The 16,978-nt window shown below is 46.1% G+C and overlaps 1 long non-coding RNA gene across 1 annotated transcript in view; it reads left to right on the forward strand.

Annotated features, from left to right (window-relative positions):
- LOC127004176 (uncharacterized) overlaps positions 1 to 16,978 on the forward strand; it is a 110,606-nt gene that overhangs the window by 38,645 nt on the left and 54,983 nt on the right. Inside the window, exon 3 of the long non-coding RNA XR_007757680.1 lies at positions 4,595 to 4,647. This is a non-coding gene — a long non-coding RNA (uncharacterized LOC127004176). The remainder of the gene's footprint in view (positions 1 to 4,594; positions 4,648 to 16,978) is intronic.

Raw genomic sequence — 16,978 nt, forward strand, 5'->3', positions numbered from 1 at the left:
AGGAGCAGTCAGCGATCGGGAGAAGCAGCTTAGACTTTATCTCCTCACTTCCCTTTTCATCCGATTAGCTCTTCTTTCTTTTAATCTGAGGCGTGGGCGTGGTGGGGAAGGGATGAGGCCTCGGTGCAGTGCGGTGCGGTGGAAGATTGAGAGAAGGGTGTGGATGTGCTATACGTATACCCAGAGGAGGAGAGAGGCGTCAGACTGAAAATAGTGGAGGATATGAAGGAACAAGAAAAGATCGAGAGTTTCGTTAGCAGCTGAGGTGGTGGTGGTGGTGGTGGTGGTGGTGGAGGTAGGGTATAGGGTGGGATAGGGTCGAGATTCCGGTTGTGATGAAGGGTGGAGCTAGTCTTTATTTCTACTGTATTTTGATATGTTTCTTATGCTAACATACATTTTCCGCAACAAACAACGACCCAAAATTATTCAGATTTCAAAACAATGATCAAGCTTAGTTCGATGGGTCGTGATGCTTCCTTTCTGAGAGAGCTATAAGAACATAAGAACATAAGAATGTTGGAGTCTGCAAGAGGGCGGTAGGCCTATACAAGACAGCTCCTTTGACCCTAAGCTCCCGTGTATCTAACCCCACCTAATATCGCTGTCCATGAATTTATCTAATCTTTTTTTGAATGTGACAATTGTATTGGCACTCACCACAAGACATCTAAGCCTATTCCACTCATCCACAACCCTGTTAGTAAACCAATTTTTGCCTATGTCCCTGTTGAATCTGAATTTATCCAGTTTAAACCCATTACTTCGTGTCCTACCCGGTTCTCTTACCAACAAAACCTTATGAATATCTCCCTTATTAAAGCCCTTCATCCATTTATAAACCTCGATCATGTCTCCACGCACCCTTCGCCTTTCTAGAGAATGCAAGTTTAACTGTTTGAGTCTTTCCTCGTATGGCAAGTTTCTCAACCCCTGAATCATCTTAGCCATCCTCCTCTGCACTGATTCTAACATTTTGATATCCATTCTATAGTAAGGTGACCAGAACTGAACCGCATAGTCAAGATGAGGTCTAACTAATGCTAAAAATAGTTTGAGGAAGACTTCGGCGCTTCTGTTGCTTATGCTCCTTGAAATAAATCCCAGTACCCTATTTGCTCTATTTCTAGCTTGAATGCATTGTGCCCTTGGACGGAGATCAGAGCTCACTAAGGCCCCTAAATCTCTCTCGCACCCAGACTTGCTTATGAGTGTCATTTAAGTAATAGTTATGAGAGGGGTTGTTCCTACCTACACTCAGAATACTGCACCTTCCTACATTGAACTCCATCTGCCATTTATCCGCCCAGTCATATAATCTGTTTAGTTCACCCTGGAGAATACTAGCGTCCTGATCCAACTCAATTACTCTACCGATCTTGGTATCATCTGCAAACTTACTGACATCACTACTAATACCTGTATCTACTATGCGTTTCAGGGGCCTTGACACACAGTTTTTCGAATATAACATTTTAACAAAGCGCCGGACAAGGATGGTATTTTGGAAGACGATGATTGAGACCCCGACCTAACTGGCAAAAATAGGCTTAGGTGCCAAATGTTGATGATTACGACATTTGTAGGAGTAACTTTAAGGTAAACTTCACTAAAATATACAGGCACCAGTAGCGAGGCTAGGTGCCGTCATCATGTATGCACCGCCTCTCATTCGTGACGTCCATGTGACGTGTAACTATAACGTAGTGGTCATCTACTCCACCGGCAGTTTCTCTCTCTCTCTCTCTCTCTCTCTCTCTCTCTCTCTCTCTCTCTCTCTCTCTCTCTCTCTCTCTCTCTCTCTCTCTCTCTCTCTCTCTCTCTCTCTCTCTCTCTCTCTCTCTCTCTCTCTCTCTCTCTCTCAAGAAAAAAAAGGGACAGAACAAGAGGAGCGACTGTGTAAAGAAAAAAGAAAAAAATATTGAAGGTCACCAGAGAAGTTCAGTTGGGTGAGAAATATTTTGGGGAAGTTACGGCCTTTTCTTCGCAGTGAGCAAGGGACCGCGAGGGTGAGCAGGAGGGAAGAAGGAGCCCGGCGACTTGGCGTGTTGGGGCGGGGTCGGGTCTTTAGTCTAGTCTGCTTGGTGTTCGTTGTTTCCCATTGTCAGAAAAAAAGATCCCCTTGTACATTATACCCCGTGCGAATGCTGGTGAGGTAGTGTGCCGTAAAGATGTTATACAGAGGGAGGAATGCGGGTCGAGGTGATGATGGTTGTCGTGTGTGTGTATGTATGTGTGTTGGGGGGGTGGGGGAGTGTGAATGATTGACAGAAAATGGGAGGGGGGAAAAGAGCAGACAGATGATCGACAGATACAGACAGATAGAGCGGTTGTCGTGTTGTTACTCTCATTACCTGTTGAATCATTACCTGTTGAAATATATAGTTGGAAGGGGAGTAAACGGGTGTATCAGAAGGATTGTTGACAGGTGTTCAGACAGGAAAGGAAGAGGGAAAGAGAAAGTCACACCTGTTCATAAGATTCATGGTGCCCATAAAGAGTAACCAAGAAGACAGCTGAAGGCTCTTTGATTCAGTCATCAATTTCTCTCAGATTTTACAGAATACAAGTTGCCTTCGTCATGATCCGCCAAGAACCTCGCTTCATCGCCACATTAAAAGAAGCCTGACAACGGAGTCGCTATTCAGGGGAGTCTTGTGTGAATGGAGGAGCACGTCTTGGTTTCTTTTTCCTTCCCGTTGGACGTTCACTTTGAGAGTCGTCCAGAGCGTCACTGCAGACACACAAAGGGACTGACTACACTATGTCTCGAGCAGTAACTCAGGTCCACGTAGACTGTTAAGGGATCAGCTAAAGAGAAATCCTATTATCCTAATCATTCCTCTGTGAAATATTTGCTGTTCTGATACTTTCCTATCTGAGGCACCAGCGACCCTTTGAATTTAACATGCAAGGTTCCTCTAATAGACATGAGCCACTCCAACGCCCGCCCGTCACACGCTCTTCTCTACCTAGTATTCAACTCTGCACTTTTCCATTGTTGTACTGCCGAACCTTCTATGAATCTGTTTTCTGAGAAGTTTCCTTCCATTCCAAAGTTCCTCGCTCCCCAAATACGAATTCCAATCTCATTACTACTACCAATACTGCTAACACTCCAATCGCCGCTACAAACTACAACTGCTACTACTACTACTACTACCAGCACCCCAACCGCATCCCTTATCCACTGCCTACCACTGGAACACCTGCTGGTTTCTCCCTGTGGCATGTCTGCGCGGACTAAATTAAAGGTTCGCTGTAGTGTTGACTAGGCTAAAACACCCAGAAAGCTTTGTGCTCATACGAAGGTTCAGTCGGAAGGTATCAAAGAAATGTATTATGCAACGTGCTCTATGAATTCCAAGTCATTTTCTTTAATAATGGAGTAGAGAGCCATGACTTTCGCAAACTGCCTCGTTTAGCACAAAAATACTTCGTACCCTCGTTACCTCCTGTGTTTTGCGTTCTTTGCTCGGGAAACTTTTTTGAGAGAGAGGCAAAGGTTTAACAAACGTGGCCTACTCTTGTGAAACCGTAATAGCGTAACCTTGATTACCCACACGAGACACAAGAAAGCAGATGAATAATTAAAAATATCAAGCACAAAACATGAAAAAAAACACCGAACACACACATATTCACTTTTTCTTGCTTGCCCCAACTTCAATTTTTCTCACGTCTTTTACGCACATATTCTCTTTTCTACCATCCTCCCTGACGAGTGATCTCCAGTCCACTATACCCGCTTCCCAATCTAGCTGCCATGGACTTTTCATTTTTCTTTTTTTTTTAGCGACTCACCCTGCCTGGCCCATCTTTATACGTGTCAGAAGCACTGATGTTAGGTCGTTCCACGCGCTGCCGCACTCACCTTTTCCATAGCTGGTATCCTTTCCTTCCTCTGCGACCCGGAATCTCTCTCAAATATTATGATTTGTGCCTCTTTCATTGCTGTGTATCATCATTTGCAAGTGTTATTATGTTTGTCTCTCCCTCCCAGTCACCTCTCTCTCTCTCTCTCTCTCTCTCTCTCTCTCTCTCTCTCTCTCTCTCTCTCTCTCTCTCTCTCTCTCTCTCTCTCTCTCTCTCTCTCTCTCTCTCTCTCTCTCTCTCTCTCTCTCTCTCTCTCTCTCTCTCTCTCTCTCTCTCTCTCTCTCTCTCTCTCTCTCTCTCTCTCTCTCTCTCTCTCTCTCTCTCTCTCTCTCTCTCTCTCTCTCTCTCTCTCTCTCTCTCTCTCTCTCTCTCTCTCTCTCTCTCTCTCTCTCTCTCTCTCTCTCTCTCTCTCTCTCTCTCTCTCTCTCTCTCTCTCTCTCTCTCTCTCTCTCTCTCTCTCTCTCTCTCTCTCTCTCTCTCTCTCTCTCTCTCTCTCAATTTTATTTCTCTTTCTGAATTTTATTACCATACTGAAATAAGATTACTTTTTGTTGTTGTTGTTGCTGTTGTGTGTGTTTATCTATCTCTCTTTATCTATCTATCTAGATCAATCTATCTATCTATATCTGTCTATCTATCTATATATCTATCTATCTATTCACGTACATATATATTGTATCAAATTTCAGATTCTCAACAAAAGTATTGCCAATTTCAGGAGATGAACCACCGAGAAAAGAAAGCACTCAGCCACGCCTCGCCTGCAGTAAAGTGAGTTTTGAATTGTGCAAGTTCCCATTTGTTGTATTGGGAGGGACGGAGCGAAGCTGGGCGGGGCGGGGCGGGGCACAGTCAGGGCGGGTCGGGGCTCGTGTTGTTAAGGGTGGACTGTATTCGCGGGTATGTACATACATACAAACACATTATTTGCAGATTCTCGTCGTTTTCAGTTTTGTATTGAACACATTAATGTAAGAACGCCTCTGGAACTAAATTTGCTATTTTTTCATCCTTTTATTTTTCGGAAGCGATTGTTGCTTTTCCTTTGGTCTGTCACAGTCACGTTTAGAATGTGTGTGCATAGTTCCGTGTGTGAGGTTCAGAAACTGATAACGAACTAACAGTGACAGGGCGCCAGCCACAATGATCCCCTCTCGTCCGTCCTTTAGTCACACCACTCCCTGTTCGCTCCGGGAGCTTCGTGGTGCAGTGGTTAGCACACTCGGCTCACAACCGAAAGAGCCCGGGTTCGATTCCCGGGCGGAGTGGAAAAATTTGGGTGGCTCTTCCGATACCCTACGCCCCTGTCCGCCCAGCAGTGAATGGGTACCAGGTATTACTCGGGGGTTGTGTCCCGTCTCCTGGGATCTGTTCCCTTCTCCTATAATTCTTTCCCCTTCTGTCTCTCTCCGGCATATGACCACAAATGTTGCGCCGACTAAACGAAACTTTCCAACTTTCGCTGTTCGCTGACGGTCACCATGGAGGCGTGCGGGTAGGTGGGAAAAGTGAGGCGAGAACACTTACCGAAAGGCGTGGGATAGCGGAGTGGAGCTGTATGAAAACTGACATTTTTATTTTAACTGTCATGAACACGTGACACACACACACACACACACACACACACACACACACACACACACACACACACACACACACACACACACACACACACACACACACACACACACACACACACACACACGAGATTACTTCAGTACACGGTTGTTTCAGTTCCTTTGTTTCTCGGAGATACAACAGAGGTACAAGATTCACTAATGAATACTGCGTACCTAAAAGTTTTGAGCCATCCAGATCCTCGTGCGAGAGGCGAGAGACTGTTTTGTATATGCATGAACATTCAGCGCCGGAATTTACATATGCATATATATATAAAGAAACACTGAGATCGTCTGGCTTTACTGAGGGAAAGGTGTGAATGACCCCGGCTTAGCAAGAGTGTCTGGGAACAAGTTAGACGGAAAGGGAACATTGGAGGCTGAAAGAAAAAATGTGGCACGAGACAAGAGTCGGTGTTGAGAAGGCTGGAGTGAGCGTGTCAAGTATTAAGATATGTATTGGATGTGTAAGAGAGTAAAAAAAGAAAGTGTTGGAAACTGAGCGTAGTGTGTGTGTGGGTGGGAGGGGTGGGGGGGGTGTCCTGAGCGTGCAAGAGTGCGTTCAGGCTACATAGAAGACAAAATATCCGCGCACGTACTGCAGGATGAATGCGTTATGCCCCACCAAACGACGGAATCTAAATAAACACCGCGTTACTAATTCTCTGCTCTATAGTTTCGTGGGAGATCGTTCACTACTGATCAAATGCAGTGGGGGGGGTTTTCTCTCTACTTTTCGTAGGGAAGAAAAGTACATCATCATATCGTACCTGCGTATCCTCACCGAGTCCGTAGCAGTGATCGTTGCGAAGGGTGTGAGAGGAAAGTGTGCTGAGTCGCTTCTTTTATTAATTTGCACACGTCCGTCCTGCTAGTCCTTTTCTCTCCCCTTCTCATCCCTTCATATTTCACTTCCATTCCTCAGTAGACATTCCTTCCCGCTCTCCTTCTCGCCCTTCTTTCTCTCCTTTTACCTATCCTTCTTTCACGCCCCTCTTGTCCTCTCTCTCTCAGTCCTTCCATATGTATGTACGTTGTGGTCGGGGCTTGTGTGATTTTTCTTTTTTTTCATAGTAAGGCGTTTTCATCAACATCTACGTACACATCATTCCACATCGTACTCACTCGAGGAAATAAATACCCAGGAAGATCATTGAGCTGAGATGTGAAAATAAACATGTCGAAATAAGGAATGTTTATCTATCGTTAATTTCACAATCGTTCGTCCGCAGCACAGCTGGAATACTGTGAAAGAATTACCGAGCGACTTAAATTATGATGCACTCAAGTGACTGTCGAAATTAGTGTCTCCTCCCAAAGCACAGACACAAGGCAAATAGACTTGAGCACTGTGCCTGGGCAATCAGAGCCACCACGCCGCATTCAGCCGTGTTGAAATATGCACAGGAGGGTGAATTCATAAAACCAGTAAGTGAAAAGTCTCACATTGATTGTATACACTGAGGCTCAACGACAAGCCGCCCTCCAGGTTTATTTACTTCACAATATTTCGGTACTTCCAAAACTGTGCAATATCTTATAACATCAAGGAAACCTTCAAGTAAATTGGTGTAGATTTCCGAGTGATGTTCGTGTGATGGTAGCCCTGTAATCATGATGCCATATATTGCCATCAAGCAGGCATACCACCCATCCCTTGGCATCAAAAACTGTATTACTGACAATTCACAAAACCATCGAATGCCAACCGACCAACAATTTTGATAGTGTGTTCCTATAAAAGCTGTGTAACTATAGAAGAATGCTACAATATAAAACAAGTCTTGAAAGTATTTGCAATTTGGATGCTCGAGGTTAAAATCTCGTATTTAGTGACGGAGAGCAAGAGGTTGAAACAGGTGAACGAGTTTGTCGTGCGCCGTGCTGGGAAGCTGCGTGGGCCCAGCAAACTGTTAACAGGGACAAGAGTGTTGATTACTCTCCAGTACTCCATTATCACGACGTAAAAAAGTCTGCATTAGCTTGGATAAAAAGGTCCATACTATATAGTTCGCAAAATCACAGTATATGATCCTACATTAGCTAAGAAAAAGTGTTCGTTTTACAAATCTCCGAGAATCACAATGAATACGCAGTGTGGTCTACTACTCATCACCAGCGTATAGACCGTGAAGGGAAAGCACAGGATTACAGTATAAACAACGGATCAAATAACAGCTTCACACAACAAAGGGTTAGCTTTTGCTTTACCATAACCATCGGATGCAAGTAGCGCATGAAGGTAGGGCAAAAAAGTGTAGCCACCACCAGCACCACCGTGTAATGTAATAGACTTGACAAAGAAAAGGGAATCCGGCGTCTGTCTATAATGATTGTAGTGACGGCAGAAATGTTTGACGGTTAATTTGACGATAATTAAGTTCAGTATTATTAGCATGATTTTTAATCGGCTAATTAGGAATGATAATGATATTAGCGGATATTTTTAGCTTAGTTGATTAACGTAGACTGATTAGTATTGTTAGTCACGTCAGAGAGAGAGAGAGAGAGAGAGAGAGAGAGAGAGAGAGAGAGAGAGAGAGAGAGAGAGAGAGAGAGAGAGAGAGAGAGAGAGAGAGAGAGAGAGAGAGAGAGAGAGAGACAGAGAGAGAGAGAGAGAGACAGCATCCATACCCACACACAGACAGCATCCATCCATACAAACAGACAGACAACATCCATACCCACAGACAGACAGCATCCATACCCACAGACAGACAGCATCCATACCCACAGACAGACAGCATCCATACCCACAGACAGACAGCATCCATCCATACAAACAGACAGACAATATCCATACCCACAGACAGACAGCATCCATACCCACACACAGACAGCATCCATCCATACAAACAGACAGACAACATCCATACCCACAGACAGACAGCATCCATACCCACAGACAGACAGCATCCATACCCACAGACAGACAGCATCCATACCCACAGACAGACAGCATCCATACCCACAGACAGACAGCATCCATACCCACAGACAGACAGCATCCATACCCACAGACAGACAGCATCCATACAAACAGACAGACAGCATCCATACAAACAGACAGACAGCATCCATACCCACAGACAGACAGCATCCATACAAACAGACAGACAGCATCCATACCCACAGACAGACAGCATCCATACCCACAGACAGACAGCATCCATAACCACAGACAGACAGCATCCATACCCACAGACAGACAGCATCCATACCCACAGACAGACAAGATCCATACCCACAGACAGACAGCATCCATACCCACAGACAGACAGCATCCATACCCACAGACAGACAGCATCCATACCCACAGACAGACAGCATCCATACAAACAGACAGACAGCATCCATACCCACAGACAGACAGCATCCATAACCACAGACAGACAGCATCCATACCCACAGACAGACAGCATCCATACCCACAGACAGACAGCATCCATACCCACAGACAGACAGCATCCATACCCACAAACAGACAGCATCCATACCCACAAACAGACAGCATCCATAACCACAGACAGACAGCATCCATAACCACAGACAGACAGCATCCATACAAACAGACAGACAGCATCCATACAAACAGACAGACAGCATCCATACAAACAGACAGACAGCAACCAGAACCACAGACAGACAGCATCCAGAACCACAGACAGACAGCATCCATACCCACAGACAGACAGCATCCATACCCACAGACAGACAGCATCCATACAAACAGAGAGACAGCATCCATACCCACAGACAGACGGCATCCATACCCACAGACAGACAGCACCCATACCCACAGACAGACAGCATCCATACCCACAGACAGACAGCACCCATACCCACAGACAGACAGCATCCATACCCACAGACAGACAGCATCCATACCCACAGACAGACAGTATCCATACAAACAGACAGACAGCATCCATACCCACAGAGAGACAGCATCCATACCCACAGACAGACAGCATCCATACCCACAGACAGACAACATCCATACCCACAGACAGACAGCATCCATAACCACAGACAGACAGCATCCATACCCACAGACAGACAGCATCCATACCCACAGACAGACAGCATCCATAACCACAGACAGACAGCATCCATACCCACAAACAGACAGCATCCATACCCACAGACAGACAGCATCCATACCCACAGACAGACAGCATCCATACCCACAAACAGACAGCATCCATACCCACAGACAGACAGCATCCATACCCACAGACAGACAGCATCCATACCCACAAACAGACAGCATCCATACCCACAAACAGACAGCATCCATACCCACAGACAGACAGCATCCATACAAACAGACAGACAGCATCCATACCCACAGACAGACAGCATCCATAACCACAGACAGACAGCATCCATACCCACAGACAGACAGCATCCATACCCACAGACAGACAGCATCCATAACCACAGACAGACAGCATCCATACTCACAGACAGACAGCATCCATAACCACAGACAGACAGCATCCATACCCACAGACAGACAGCATCCATACCCACAGACAGACAGCATCCATACCCACAAACAGACAGCATCCATAACCACAGACAGACACATCCATACCCACAGACAGACAGCATCCATACCCACAGACAGACAGCATCCATACCCACAGACAGACAGCATCCATAACCACAGACAGACAGCATCCATAACCAGAGACAGACAGCATCCATACCTACAGACAGACAGCATCCATACCTACAGACAGACAGCATCCATACCCACAGACAGACAGCATCCATACCCACAGACAGACAGCATCCATACCTACAGACAGACAGCATCCATACCCACAGACAGACAGCATCCATACCCACAGACAGACAGCATCCATACCCACAGACAGACAGCATCCATACCCACAGACAGACAGCATCCATACCCACAGACAGACAGCATCCATACCTACAGACAGACAGCATCCATACCCACAGACAGACAGCATCCATACCCACAAACAGACAGCATCCATAACCACAGACAGACACATCCATACCCACAGACAGACAGCATCCATACCCACAGACAGACAGCATCCATACCCACAGACAGACAGCATCCATACCCACAGACAGACAGCATCCATAACCACAGACAGACAGCATCCATACCCACAGACAGACAGTATCTATACCCACAGACAGACAGCATCCATACCCACAGACAGACAGCATCCATACCCACAGACAGACAGCATCCATAACCACAGACAGACAGCATCCATACCCACAGACAGACAGCATCCATACCCACAGACAGACAGCATCCATACCCACAGACAGACAGCATCCATACCCACAGAGAGACACCATCCATACCCACAGGCAGACAGCATCCATACCCACAGACAGACAGCACCCATACCCACAGACAGACAGCATCCATACCCACAGACAGACAGCATCCATACCCACAGACAGACAGCATCCATACCCACAGACAGACAGCATCCATACCCACAGACAGACAGCATCCATAACCACAGACAGACAGCATCCATAACCACAGACAGACAGCATCCATACCCACAGACAGACAGCATCCATAACCACAGACAGACAGCATCCATAATCACAGACAGACAGCATCCATACCCACAGACAGACAGCATCCATAACCACAGACAGACAGCATCCATACCCACAGACAGACAGCATCCATACCCACAGACAGACAGCATCCATACCCACAGAGAGACAGCACCCATACCCACAGACAGACAGCATCCATACCCACAGACAGACAGCATCCATACCCACAGAGAGACAGCACCCATACCCACAGACAGAAAGCATCCATAACCACAGACAGACAACATCCATACCCACAGACAGACAGCATCCATAACCACAGACAGACAGCATCCATAACCACAGACAGACAGCATCCATAACCACAGACAGACAGCATCCATACCCACAGACAGACAGCATCCATACCCACAGACAGACAGCATCCATAACCACAGACAGACAGCATCCATACCCACAGACAGACAGCATCCATACCCACAGACAGACAGCATCCATAACCACAGACAGACAGCATCCATACCCACAGACAGACAGCATCCATACCCACAGACAGACAGCATCCATAACCACAGACAGACAGCATCCATACCCACAGACAGACAGCATCCATACCCACAGACAGACACCATCCATACAAACAGACAGACAGCATCCATACCCACAGACAGACAGCATCCATAATCACAGACAGACAGCATCCATACCCACAGACAGACAACATCCATACCCACAGACAGACAGCATCCATAATCATAGACAGACAGCATCCATACCCACAGACAGACAGCATCCATACCCACAGACAGACAGCATCCATACCCACAGACAGACAACATCCATACCCACAGACAGACAGCATCCATACCCACAGACAGACAGCATCCATACCCACAGGCAGACAGCATCCATACCCACAGACAGACAGCATCCATACCCACAGACAGACAGCATCCATACCCACAGACAGACAGCATCCATACAAACAAGCTAACAATATCCAAACAAACCAACAAAAAGAGAACGAATTTTCCGCGCCAAGCAGCGGATATGAAATAAAAACCACACAGTTGGGAAAAGGCACGAACTTCTTTTTTCGTTTGTTTGTTTTAATTTTTAGAACAAGCGTTGCGTCATATCCGTAAATAACCCCAAGAATAAAAGCAAAAACGAGTAAAAACAACATACCCCGAATTTTGCTTTCCGGCCAGGCGGCAAAAACGAGAGCAAAGACTCGAAATAAAAGAAGAGGAACAGGGAGGGAGAGAGGGAGGGAGGGCACGCGAGGCCAACTGTAGAGCCGAACTGTACAGCCCCGCCTCTCAGCATGATCCAAGGTTTCAAGAGCAGAGGTTTGGTTGGGCGGAGGCTGGGTGGGCGAGTTGCTGAGTGAGTGAGTGAATGAGTGAGGGGATGAGTCAGTGGACCGATGAGTAAGTGAATGGATGAGTGAGAGGGTGAGTGGATGAGTGGGTGAATGAGTTAGTGAATGGGCAAGTCAGTGGGTGAGTGAGTGGATGAACGAGTGAGTAAATGAGTGAGAGCTAGGTGACTGATCTGGATGAATGGATGAGTGAGTGGGTCAGTGAGTCGGTGAATAAGTGAGCCAATAAGTTAGTGAAAGAGTGAATAAACTAATCAGTAAATCGGTGGGTAAATAAGTGGGTGAGTGGGGCGGTCAGTAAGTGAATGGGTGAGTGGGTCAATCAGTGAGTGGAGGAGAGAGTGAGTGAATGGCTAACAGTCATACCAACGCTGCCTCCCTTGCCGTCATCGAACCCGGCCACGCCCTCACCGCCGCCTGCCCCCTATCTCTTCCCTGGAGGCGCCCGTAGGGAGGAGAGATTAGAGAGCCTCCGATACGTGAAGGGGGCGAGGGGTGAAGGAGGTCGTGGGGGGGGAGAGAGAGAGAGAGAGAGAGAGAGAGAGAGAGTGAGAGAGAGAGAGAGAGAGAGAGAGAGAGAGAGAGAGAGAGAGAGAGAGAGAGAGAGAGAGAGAGATCTAATAGTGCTGTCACGTTTTCTTTTTTTAATTATTGTAATGGTTTGACTTTTCCGGTCTCTCTCTCTCTCTCTCTCTCTCTCTCTCTCTCTCTCTCTCTCTCTCTCTCTCTCTCTCTCTCTCTCTCTCTCTCTCTCTCTCTCTCTCTCTCTCTCTCTCTCTCTCTCTCTCTCTTAATTTTTTTTTTAACGTTGATTCTTTAAAGGTCGCGGTTGTTAGGTGGCCAAGCGCTGCACACAAAAGTATTCACATGGCCTCGGGAGGTTCATGGTAGCAGCGCCCCGCCGCCTCGGAGACTTAAAGCGGAGCAGCTGGACTGACGGACGGGAAAGATTAGCAAGTCGGCCGCTTACAGGTTGTGTGACGCTTAAATGATTACTTAGCTCACCCCCCCCCCCTCCCCCACACCTGCTAATCCAGGAGCGCCGCTGAATAATTAAGTGGCTTTTCCGAGAGTAGTTTTTTTTTCTTTTTTTATTCTTTTTTGATTGGTATTTTAGTTCTGGTCCCTTCATTTTTTATCTTATTTCAATTGTCGTAAAAGGAGGAGCAAGAGGAGGAGGAAAGGGAAATGAATGGGTGAGAGGAAAAGTAAATGTGGAAATGTGTAAGAGCAGAACGCTTTTGTGATTTAATCTGATCTTAAAGGTATTTAAGTAACCGTCAGATTAAATTAAAGCACTTTCAGAATTACATACGTGCGTCAACATTCTGTTATCTCCTAACGCGGCAAAGAAACATTCAGTGTTTCTGTATTAATTAACTACTTAAGCAGGAGGGTTGTTACAGCGGCGGATAAATTGGTTCCAAACAAAGTATGTATCAGTAGGCCTTTTTTTGTTGTTTGTTTGTTTGTTTTGTTACGGGAGACTGACCTTAGTGAGCTTGCTCATGTACAAGAAAAGTAGTCGGGAGCCTACTCCATAGCTGCGCATCGCCACAGTGCTCACCTCCGTATCATTAGCTTTTGAACTTGTGGTGGGTAAGAACCCACTTCCCCGGGACACTGAGAAGTGTCCAGGTTACCACAGTTTGCTTTCCTCAGGTTCCTTCCATTTATCGATCAATCTGAAAGGGAGGATGAAAACCTGAGTGGTCTGCAGGCCGGGTTTCGAACCTGGGCCCGTGGATTCGTAGCCAGGCATCTTGAATTTGCACAATGCTTTAGTTTCCAAGGGGATCAATATTCAATTCTATATTGTTTGTTGGATCAGGAAGAGAAGGAGGAGGATCAAGAGGAGGAGGAGGGTCAGGAGGAGGAGGGTCAGGAGGAGGAGGATCAGGAGGAGGAGGATCAGGAGGAGGAGGAGGATCAGGAGGAGGAGGGGGATCAGGAGGAGGAGGGGGATCAGGAGGAGGAGGAGGAGGAGAAGGAACACAAAGGAACACAAAGGAAGAACAAACAAAAGCAGACCTGCTGATCCTTACGAGGCTGTTTGTGACAAGCTACACTAACTATCTAATCAAAGGTGGAAGATGAAGGACAGCATAGATTTATCTCTACCCCCTACCCCCACCCCCCCACCCCCAACGCTCCAGCCAAAGCTGGCAGGAAAGGAAAAAGAACCATGCAACATGGAAAAACTACATGGAGTGAGAGGAGGAGGAGGAAAAGGAAGAGAGGAAAAGGAAGAGGATGAGGAAGAGGAAAAAGAAAAGGAATACATAGGAATACATAGGAAGAACAGACACCAGAAGACCTATCGGTCTATGACGAGGGTGTCAGTTTACTACCGCTACTTCTAGTAATCTACGTGTGGCAGGACAGGACAGAAAAGATGAAGGCTCCTCCCCAGCCACCTCTCCCTCCGGCAACGTGCCGGCAGGAAATAGTTAGAAGAGAATACCATGTACCTTTAAGGAAGAAAGGGACATGGAAATTTTACAGTAAAGAGAGAAATAAGAGGAAATTACTACCCTTAACTTACACTACTGGTAACCTAAGCTGTGGGGGAAAATGACTTCATTACATAAGAACATAAGAACACAGAAACACAAGGAGAGTGGAAGAGGCCGAGTGGCCTACACAGGGCAACCTCAGGATCCCCCCTAATACTCACGATGGGTAAGGTGTAATTTCAGGGGCACAGGTGGAGGCTTGATCCTCGTTTTACCGGCGGTACTAGGCACGGCACCAGTAACCTGTCACCTTACTGCACCCACACCTCATTCCACCTGTCATGCGGACATTAACTGTTGCTTTACTCTATTGTTAACTTACGCAACTTGCAATCTAGGTTGTGGGGGAGAATAATATGGATTTAGGTTGACGTCTTGCTGCAATCTGTCTGAAAACATGCGAAGAAGGGTCAGTATAATCTTATATCCCTGAAGTACTTATCCAATGAAGACTTGAAGCTATTGATACTCTGCGCGCTAACTACTGACGGTGGGAGTCTATTCCAGTGATCGACGACTCTATTATTGAAAAAACTTTTGCGCACCAATGTGTTACATCGGTTTCCCTTTAACTTCATACCGTTGCTGTGTGTTATTGTGTTGGTGTCTCTCTGAAATAGACTATCTGGTTTAATGTTGTCGAATCCATTAAGGATTTTGAACACTTCAATTAAGTCCCCTCTTATCCTTCGCTTTTTTAGGGAAAACATATCTAAACGCTTTAAACGCTCGTCATATGGCAAATTTCGGAACGCTGGAATCTGTTTGGTTGCTCGTCGCTGTATCTTTTCTAGCAAAACTTGATCTTTGATATAGTTCGGTGACCAGAACTGAATGGCGTATTCTAGGTGTGGTCTTACAAATGCTAAATATAATCTCTTCATAAGTTCGGGTGATTTATAATCAAAGTTTCTTGATATTAATCCTAACATCATATTGGCTTTTTTACTCGCTGCAGAACATTGATCACTCATTTTAAGAGTGTTACTGATAATGACACCAAGATCTTTTTCTTGTTTTACTTCGCTGAGCTCATGTCCTTGAATCTGATAATTAAAGTTAGGATTTTTTTCACCTATGTGCATTACTTTACATTTATCTACGTTAAAACTCATTTGCCATTTTTCGCTCCTGTCGGCAAGTCTTATTAAGTCTGATTGAATATTCTCGCAGCTTTGACTGTTCATTACCGTACCTCCTAATTTGGTGTCGTCGGCGAATTTGGCTACTTTTGATAGGATATCAGTTTCTAAATCGTTCACGTAAATTATGAATAGTGTTGGCCCCAGGACCGAACCTTGGGGCACGCCACTGGTGACGGGTTGCCAATCCGATGCTGCACCATTAAGAACTACACGTTGTTCTCTGTCGGTGAGCCAGTCATGAATCCACGCACATAGATGGTCGTTAATACCGTGGGAACGCAGTTTAGAAATAAGCCTAACGTGAGGAACTTTATCAAACGCATTCTGAAAATCTAGGTAAATTACGTCATATGGGCTTCGGGCGTCCCAACATGTATAAACATCGTTGAAAAAAGTTAATAGGTTGGTAAGGCAAGACCGATTACTATGAAATCCGTGCTGACTATCAGTTATCAAATCATTTGATTCAAGGAAAGTGATCATTTTATCCCTGGAGGAGGAAGAGGAGGAGGAAGAGGAGGAGGAAGAGGAAGGAGGAAGAGGAAGGAGGAGGAAGAGGAGGAGGAAGAGGAGGAGGAAAAGGAGGAGGAAGAGGAGGAGGAAGAGGAGGAGGAAAAGGAGGAGGATAAGGAAGAGGAAAAGGAGGAGGAAGAGGAGGAGGAGGAGGAGGAGCATGAGCATGGGAAGTAGTAGGAGGGTGAGAAGCAGGAAGACGGAGAGGAGAAGAAGGAGGAGGAACAGGAGGAGGTGGATGAGAAGTTGGTGGTGGAGGGGCAGCAATAGGTGGTGGCAAAGAGGAGATTAATGGTGTGTGCACTTTGATGTTTAATTGAATATACAGTAGAGCCCAAGGAAAAAGATAAGCGG

Source organism: Eriocheir sinensis, chromosome 3 (genome assembly GCF_024679095.1).
Source record: "Eriocheir sinensis breed Jianghai 21 chromosome 3, ASM2467909v1, whole genome shotgun sequence".
Lineage (NCBI taxonomy): Eukaryota > Metazoa > Arthropoda > Malacostraca > Decapoda > Varunidae > Eriocheir > Eriocheir sinensis.